This window comes from Hyaena hyaena, unplaced genomic scaffold, assembly GCF_003009895.1.
Source record: "Hyaena hyaena isolate Hyena2069 unplaced genomic scaffold, ASM300989v1 scaffold_54, whole genome shotgun sequence".
NCBI lineage: Eukaryota > Metazoa > Chordata > Mammalia > Carnivora > Hyaenidae > Hyaena > Hyaena hyaena.
The window spans coordinates 3,152,680-3,162,353 of NW_024080685.1; the positions used below are offsets into that span (position 1 = coordinate 3,152,680).

General features: G+C 40.1%; 1 protein-coding gene and 1 pseudogene across 5 annotated transcripts in view; both read left to right on the forward strand.

The window, feature by feature from the left end:
* The window catches only part of ART3 (ADP-ribosyltransferase 3 (inactive)), a 152,922-nt gene that overhangs the window by 93,573 nt on the left and 49,675 nt on the right, over positions 1–9,674 (forward strand). The gene's annotated exons all lie outside the window — the stretch shown is intronic.
* Positions 6,446–8,874, forward strand: LOC120231064 (annotated as a pseudogene).

Below are 9,674 nucleotides of genomic sequence, written 5' to 3' on the forward strand. Positions count from 1 at the left end.
AATGTCTTATTTCAGTTTCTGGTTTTCTTTCTTATTTAGTGTTAACATTGTTCTCAGTAAGAAGTGAGTTTCAGTTACACCCCATTGTCCCAGAATCTTGGTTTGCAAGTTTGACAGTATCCTGAAAGGATGGACTCCAAGTAAGAATGGTCATATGCCCTATTTCTTTTCCTCAGAGATGGTTTATTATCCAAATCACAGATTGGTATATGAGAAACCAGCTCCTCAACAATTGCCATTGGTCATTCATATTTGTTGAGTGGTGTCTGCTTAGAACATTTAAGGGTATTTAATAAAGTGATTCTCTAAATAGGTGGTTTAAAATTTTTGCCACATTAGTCTTAGTTCCTCTGTTTCTGTGGGGAATATTTATTTATAGATTGGACTCTGCAGCTTTACTCCACAGAAAAGAGAATTGCTAATTTCATGGTTCTTGTCTAGATTGCTTGACAACCAGCCAAATTATTCAATTTAAATAATAAAATAAGAGATGAATAGATTTCAGGATAGTAAAAAATTTGTAGGGTGAAATCTAGGGCTTAAAAAGAGATTTGTAAGACCATACAGGTTAGCTAAGAGCAGTCACAGTTCACTAGGCTTTAGCCTCCATCCAGCATCAGCACATAGGAAAATACTCATGTGATGACTTAGTGCTTCCCACTTACAGTGCTTCTGTCACAGTGGTAAAGAAAATAAAATTAGTTTATAAATATTAGAGTATTGACATTGAACTTTATGGATTGGCATGTAGTGTTGTGTGTGAATTTGTGACTGAGTTTGTATAACACGGTCCAATAGTATAAGATCGCTGAGTCATAGAGGGATATGGTCTCAAGTCATAGTTCTTCTGACTCTTGAATGAGGCCAAAATTATAAATCCAGGTGAGCAGAACTCAGATACCTTACCACTTTCACTGAAAGTTTTTATTAATTTAATTTCCTCCCAAGGTAGTAGAGACATTAGATCTAGTTGGAAAGACTAAATTGTTGCCTCTGGTAACTAAGGATTCTGATACTGTTCCTGCTGATGTTTGTCTTGGAAATTGAAGCCTAGTGAAGCTACTGACCTTGTTTACATCCTCTTTCCATCCTTCTCGTTCATTTCATAAACATTTATGAAGTGCATACAGTGTGAAAGACATAAGTATTATAGGAGATGCAAAGATATGCTGATGACATATAATGAAGGACATATGAGAAGTTTCTGAAGCAGATTCTTTTGAAGTATTATACCTCTTACACTCTAATATAACTTTCTCCAGACATATACATACATACTTTGAAATCATTGCCATAGAGACCCATTGTCCTTGGTAAGAATGTGTTTCTCACTGCAGGAGAAGAAAAAGTTGAGAATTAAAGCCTTAAAATCTACCAACAGAGAAGTGTCTGTAAATCCTACACTGTAATCATTATATGTTGTATGTTATAGGGGTAATATTATGAATTATTTTTAAAATACTAAGTAGATTCTATAAAGTTTGTTACCTCTGTAGTCCACTCAACTCGCCTTTAAGATTAAGTCATTAGTAGTCCAAGAGAAGGAATAGGTAGGCAATGCCAGAAAAAGGAGGTTCATAGGATAGAGGAGGAAATAGCCTATAAGAAGTACCCCTAACAAGTATTGGGAGTAGAAGAGTTGGTTCACAAACAAAAAGAAAAGGAGACAAGACTAGACTCTTGTGTCCTTGCTTCTCTAGACTGAAACCCTGGAAAAGGTTGATGTAGTTTAAGAAGTAACCTGATAAGTTTCAATGAATCCTTGAACAGTGGGGATTGTTTTCTTGCCTCTCTTTGAAAAAATTAGATAATTTTCAAGGTGTCTTAGAAAAGCACCAAGTCTAATATGGGACCAGCCAAGGAGTAATTTGGAAATAGCAAAGTAGCAGAATATCTTGAGAAAAAAGATTTCTCTCCAGTTTTCTACAAAATCAAGGTTATTGTGATGGAATTCCTAATTCCTAAGTTTGCTTTTGGGCCTAGTTAAGGTAACACCACAAACCAGTTATTTTCTGTAAGAAGATGCCCAGCAAGGCCACGTAAGTTCATCTGTGGTAATAGGTTAAGAGGACCTTAAAGAAATTAAATTGTTCTTTAGAATACTAGATGCCAGCTGGGTCCCAAAAGCAGTAGAAAATACGTATTACTGACCCAGAAATTAAATGTCAGCAGTGCTAAAGACCAGCCTAACCACTAGAGCTAGCAGAGAACAGACTGCAGTTTCCCCTAACAGAAGAGTGCCAACAATGTAAAGTGTGAACCATGTACAAAAAGGAAACCGTATTTCTCTGCTTGGAACTCAATTCACAAACCCTTGTGTCCACTAATGGTAGAAATGGTAATCTTACCAATTAAAAATTAGTCATTTATAAGTTGATATAGTCTTCCTTGAGTAAATATTTATTTCAATTTAGAACTTTTTTCTCCCCTTCTCTTCTGTCTTTCCTAAGAGCAATTTAAAATCCTGCGTTTGGAAGAAAGTAAAAACTTGTGCTGGTGCTGACCTCTAGTGGTCACTGGTCTGCACTGAGGCATCTGATCCTGCTTGGTTTTCTTTGGATGATGGTAATTTGCTTTAACTGCTGTAATGTTCTGGGTTGGCCTCCAGTCTCAAATACACATACATGAACTTTGCATTATCTGATGAAAACCCTGAGCTCCTTTGGCCCTCCCAAATCTCTTTCAGCCTCTTCTATGTGCCATTACAATATTACAGATGCTTTACAGTAGTAGTTTTCAAATCGGGATACAAATAACTCATGGGGTACGCAAAGACATTCTAAGGAACATGAAAGAGTTTTTTGTTATTTTTTTTTATCTTTTAAATATTTATTTTGAGAGACAGAAGGAGAGGCAGAGAGAAGGAGAGAGAGAATACCAAGCAGGCTTCATCCATGCTGTCAGTGCATAGCCCAGTGTGGGGCTTGATTTCACATATGGTGAGATCATGACCTGAGCCGAAATCAAGAGTCAGACGTGTAACCGACTGAGCCACCCAGGTGCCCCTATTGTTGTCTATTTTTAAAAAATCAGCATATGATATTTGTCCTTCTCTGCCTGACTTACTTCGCTCAGCTAACATCCTCAAGGTCCATCCATGTTGCTACACATGGCCAGATATCATTGTTTCTCATTGCCATGTAGTATTCCATCGTATAGATAAACCACATCTTCTTGATCCATTCGTCCATTGATGGACACTTAAGCTCTTTCCATGTTTAAGTATTGTTGAGAGTGCTGCTATGAACATTGGGGTACATGTGCCTCTATGCATCAGCATTCCTATATCCCTTGGGTAAATTCCTAGCAGTGCTATTGCTGGGTCATAGGGGAGTTCTATTGTTAGGATTAGGAGGAACTTAACTGAGGAACAAGGGGGAGAAGAAGGGGAGAAATGGTGGGGGAAAGGGAGAGAGGCAAACCATGAGAGACTCTTGAATGCTGACAAAAACTGAGGACTGATAGATGTGGGGGGACAGGGGAGGATGGGCATGGAGGAGGGCACTTGTGGGGATGAGCACTGGGTGTTACGTGGAAACTAATTTGACAATAAACTATTTGTAAAAAATAAAAAAATAAAAAATAAAAAATCAGCTGCATTTAGGTATGATATATACAAATTTATAAATTTTAAGTGTACAACTCTGACTTTTGAGAAATATAGATCATCAAGTGACTACTAAAACAGTCATGATCTAAAGTATTTTTTCACCCTCAAAAAGTTTTTTCCTGCCTTTGTAGTCAATCTCTTCCCTCCACCCAAGCCCCTGGCAATCACATATCTTTTTTGTTTTTATTATAATTTATTGTCAAATTGGCTAACATACATTGTGTAAAGTGTGCTCTTGGTTTTTGGGGTAGATTCCCATGGTTCATTGCTTCCATACAACAACCATTGCTCTCCCAACAAGTACCGTCCTCCGTGCACATCACCCATTTTCCCCTTTCCCCAATTCCCATTAACCCTCATTTTGTTCTCTGTATTTAAGAGTCTCTAATGGCTTGCCTCCTTCCCTCTCTCTTTGTAATGATTTTCCCCCTTCCCTTCCTCCATGATCTGTTAAGTTTCTCAAGATCCACATATGAGTGAAAACATACGCTATCTGTCTTTCTCTGACTGACTTATTTCACTTAGCATAATACCTTCCATCCACGTTGCTGCAAATGGCATGATTTCATTCTTTCTCATTGCCATGTAGTATCTCATTGTAAAGATAAACCACATCTTCTTGATTCATTCATCAGTTGAAGGATATTTAAACTCTTTCCATAATTTGGCTATAGTTGAAAGTGCTGCTGTGAACATTGGGGTGCATGTGCCCCTATGCATCAGCACTCCTGTATCCTTTGGATAAATTCCTAGTAGTGCTATTGCTGGGTTGTATGGTAGTTCTACTGTTAGTTTTTTGAGGAACCTCCACACTGTTTCCCAGAGCAACTGCACCAGGTTGCATTCCCACTAGTAATGAAAGAAGGTTCTCATTTCTCCATATCCTTGCCAACATCTGTTGTTTCCTGACTTGTTAATTTTAGCTGTTCTGATCGGTATAAGGTGGTATCTTAGTGTGGTTTTGATATGTATTCCTCTGATGATGAGTGACATTGAGCATCTTTTCATGTGTCTGTTGGCCATTTGGATGTCTTCTTTGGAAAAGTGTCTGTTCATGTCTTCTGCCCATTTCTTCACTGGATTATTTGTTTTTCAGCTGTTGAGTTTGGTAATTTCTTTCTAGATTTTGGATATTAACCCTTTATCTGGTATGTCATTTGCAAATATCTTTTCCCATTTCATAGGTTGCTTTTTAGTTTTGTTGATTGTTTCTTTTGCAATACAGAAGCTTTTTATCTTGATGAAGTCCCAATGGTTCATTTTTGCTTTTAATTCCCTTGCCTTTGGGGATGTGTCAAGCAAGAAATTGCTGTGGCTGAGGTCAAAGAGGTTGCTGCCTGTTTTCTTCTCTAGGGTTTTGATGGTTTTCTGTATCACATTTAGGTCCTTCATCCATTTTGAGTTTATTTTTGTGTATGGTGTAAAAAAGGGGTCCAGCTTCATTCTTCTGCATGTTGCTATCCAGTTCTCCCAGCACCATTTGCTAAAGAGATTTTTTAATACTTGATACTCTTTCCTGCTTTGTCAAAGATTAGGTGGCCATCCATTTTTGGGTCCAGTTCTGGGTTCTCTATATTCTATTCCATTGGTCTATGTATCTGGGTTTTTTTTGCCAATACCATACTGTCTTGATGATTACAACTTTGTAGTATAGACCAAAGTCTAGGATTGTAACACCTCCTACTTTGGTTTTCTTTTTCTTTTTTTAACTTTTTAAAAATGTTTATTCATTTTTGAGAGAGAGACAGGGTGAGTGGGGGAGGGACAGAGAGCAAGCAGACAGAATCTGAAGCAGGCTCCAGGCTCTGAGCTGTCAGCACAGCGCCTGACATGGGGCTCAAATTTATGAACCATGAGATCATGACCTGGGCTGACGTTGGATCCTTAACCGACTGAGCCACTCAGGCGCTCCTGGTTTTCTTTTTCAGTATTACCGTGGCTATCTGGCGTCTTTTGTGGTTCTATACAAATTTTAGGATTGTTTTTCTAGCTTTGAGATGAATGCAGTGCAGTTTTGTTGGGATTGTTGCATTAATGTGTAGATTGCTTTGGGTAGTATTGACATTTTAACAGTATTCTTTCAATCCATGAGCATGGATTGTTTTTTCCATTTCTTTGTGTCTTCTCCAATTTTCTTCATAAGTTTTCAGCATACAGATCTTTTACATCTTTGGTTAGGTTTATTCCTAAGTATGGTTCTTGGTGCAATTGTGAATGGGATCAGTTTCTTGATTTCTCTTTCTGTTGCTTCATTATTGGTGTATAGAAATGCAACCAATTTCTGTACATTGATTTTCTACCTTGTGATTTTGCTGAATTCATGTATCAGTTCTTCTTTCTTTTCTTAATTTCTGTTTTTTTAAACTTTTAAAAAATGTTTATTTATTTTTGAGACAGAGACAGAGCTTGAGGTGGGGAGGGGCAGAGAGAGAGGGAGACACAGAATTTGAATCAGGCTCCAGGCTCTGAGCTGTCAGCACAGAGCCCGACGCAGGGCTTGAACCCAACAACCATGAAATCATGACCTGAGCCGAAGTCAGATGCCTAACTGACTGAGCCACTCAGGCGCCCTCATGGATCAGTTCTAGCACACTTTTGGTGGAGTCTTTCGGGCTTTCCATGTGGAATATCATGTCATCTACCGAAAGTGAAAGTTTGACTTCTTCTTTGCCAATTATGATGCCTTTTATTTCATTTTATTGTCGGATTGCTAATGCTAGGACTTCCAGCGCTATGTTAAACAACAGTGGTGAGGCGCTGGTGGCTGTGGCGGTGGAGCTGTGGACCGGCAGCCGGTGCAGGTCTCTGGGTAAGCTAAGCACCACGCAGTGCTGAGCCCGCCACCCGCCATGGAGCCATGGAGATTGGCACTGAGATTAGCCGAAAGATCCGGAGTGCCATTAAGAGGTAATTGCAAGAATTAGGAGCTTATGTTGATGAAGAACTTCCTGATTACATTATGGTGATGGTGGCCAACAAGAAAAGTCAGGGCCAAATGACAGAGGACCTGTCCCTGTTTCTAGGGAACAATACAATTCGATTCACCATATGGCTTCACGGTGTATTAGATAAACTACGCTCTGTTACAACTGATCCCTTCAGTCTAAAGTCTTCTGATACCAACATCTTTGATAATAAAGTGTCTTCAAACAAGAGCAGTTTCGGTCAGGGAGACGAGAGAAGGCATGAAGCTGCGGTGCCACCGCTTGCGCTTGCTAGCACAAAACCTAAGAAGAGAAATTCCAGGGTTTCTACTAGTTCACAGGGGCAGAAAACCACTAATGTTAGACAGACTTATGATGATGGAGCTGCAACCCGATTAATGTCAACTGTGAAGCCTCTGAGGGAGCCAGCACCCTCTGAAGATATGATTGATATTAAGTCAGAACCAGATGATCTCATTGATGAAGACCTCAGTTTGTGCAGGAGAATCCCTTATCTCAGAAAAACCGATGGTGACACTTACATATGGTTCTTCTCACCCTTCTTTTGAAATTTATCGACCACCTGCAAGTCGAAATGCAGATAGTGGTGTTCATTTAAACAGGTTGCAATTACTGCTAGGAATTTACCCAAGGGATACAGAAATGCTGATGCATAGGAGCACATGTACCCCAATGTTCATAGCAGCACTCTCCACAATAGCTAAAACATGGAAAGAGCCTAAGTGTCCATCAACAGATGAATGGATCAAGAAGATGTGGTTTATCTATACCATGGAATACTACATGGCAATGAGAAACAATGAAATCTGGCCATGTGTAGCAACATGGATGGACCTTGAGGGTGTTATGCTGAGCGAAATAAGTCAGGCAGAGAAGGACAAATATCATATGTTTGCACGTATAGGAGGATTAGGAGGAACTTGACGGAGGAACAAGGGGGAGAAGAAGGGCGGAAATGGTGGGGGAAAGGGAGAGAGGCAAACCATGAGAGACTCTTGAATGCTGACAAAAACTGAGGACTGATGGATGTGGGGGGGTACGGGGGGATGGGCATGGAGGAGGGCACTTGTGGGGATGAGCACTGAGTGTTATGTGGAAACTAATTTGACAATAAACTATTTGTAAAAAAATAAATAAATAAACAGGTTGCAATTTCAGCAGCAACAAAACAGTATTCATGCTGCCAAGCAACCTGATTTACAGAACAGCTGGGTATATGAAACAGGATGTTTGTGTGAACCGGAAGTGCTTAACAGCTTAAGAGACTTACAGACCCTTCTTCAGAAACAACTCAGAAAAAATCAGTATTGAGGAAGAAAACTTTCAGAAGAGAAAGTTGCCTGTGGTAAGTTCAGTTGTTAAAGTAAAAAAATTCAATCATGATGGAGAAGAGGAGGAGGAAGATGATGTTTGTGGGTCTTGTACAGGAAGCATCTCCAGCAGTGTGTCAGTGCCAGCAAAGCCTGAAAGGAGACTTTCACTTCCACCTTCTAAACAAGCTAACAAGAATCTCATTTTGAAGGCTATATCTGAAACTCAAGAATCTGTAACAAAAACAACTAACTATAGTCTCACAGAAACAGACACTTCCAGTTGCTCCCAGAACTCGAACTTCTCAAGAAGAATTGCTGGCAGAAATGGTCCAGGGGCAAAGCAGCACCCCCAGGATAAGTCCCCCCATTAAAGAAGAGGAAACTAAAGGAGATAATATAGAAAAAAGCCAAGGAACTCCACAGAGGCAGTTGTTATCCTGACTGCAGATCGACCCAGTAATGGCAGAAACTCTGCAGATCAGTCAAGCTGAGATGAGTGAACTGGGTGTGGCCCAGAAACCAGAAAAACTTTTGGAGCATTGCAAGTACTAGCCTGCCTGTAAAAATGGGGATGAGTGTGCTTACCATCATCCTGTTTCACCTTGCAAAGCCTTCCCCAATTGTAAATTTGCTGAGAAGTCTTTGTTTGTTCATCCAAATTGAAAATATGATGCAAAATGTACTAAACCAGATTGTCACTTCACTCATATGAGTAGAAGAATTCCAGTACTGCCTCTGAAACCAGTTACAACATCAGCATCACCTTCTAGTAGTCAGCTGTGCCGTTATTTCTCTGCTTGTAAGAAAATGGAATGTCCCTTCTATCATCCAAAACACTGCAGATTTAACAACTCAGTGTAAAAGACCCGACTGCACATTTTATCATCCCACCATTACTGTACCGCAGCGACATGCCTTGAAATGGATTCGACCCCAAACCGGTGAATGACACTCAGTCCTACTTGGCAGAAGATTGTGGAGTTTGAAAGTTTCCACCTACTGAGGAAAGATACTCTGCAGAACTTGTCAACTCTTTGAAACTTGGAATATATATTGATTTCATAATAAAGTTTATTGCCTATCTGAAGTGTCTAATTTTTCTAGTTTATAAGTTTATTTTTTAACAAATAGTTTATTGTCAAGTTGGTTTCCACGTAACACCCAGTGCTCATCCCCACAAGTGCCCTCCTCCATGTCCATCTCCCCCCTCCCCCCACACATACATCAATCCTCAGTTTGTTCTCAGCATTCAAGAGTCTCTCATGGTTTGCCTCTCTCCCTTTCCCCCACCATTTCCCCCCTTCTTCTCCCCCCTGGTCCTCTGTTAAGTTCCTCCTAATCCTCCTGTACGTGCAAACATACGATATTTGTCCTTCTCTGCCTGACTTATTTCGCTCAGCATAACACCCTCAAGGTCCATCCATGTTGCTACACATGGCCAGATTTCATTGTTTCTCATTGGCATGTAGTATTCCATGGTATAGATAAACCACATCTTCTTGATCCATTCGTCCGTTGATGGACACTTAGGCTCTTTTCATGTTTTGGCTATTGTGGAGAGTGCTGCTATGAACATTGGGGTACGTGTGCCTCTATGCATCAGCATTTCTGTATCCCTTGGGTAAATTCCTAGAGGTGCTATTGCTGGGTCATAGGGGAGTTTTGTTGTTAATTTTTTGAGGAACCTCCACACTGTTTTCCAGAGGGGCTGTACCAGTTTATATTCCCACCAACAGTGTAGGAGGGTGCCCGTTTCTCCACATCCTCGCCAGCATCTAGAGTCCTCTGAGTTGTTCATTTTAGCCA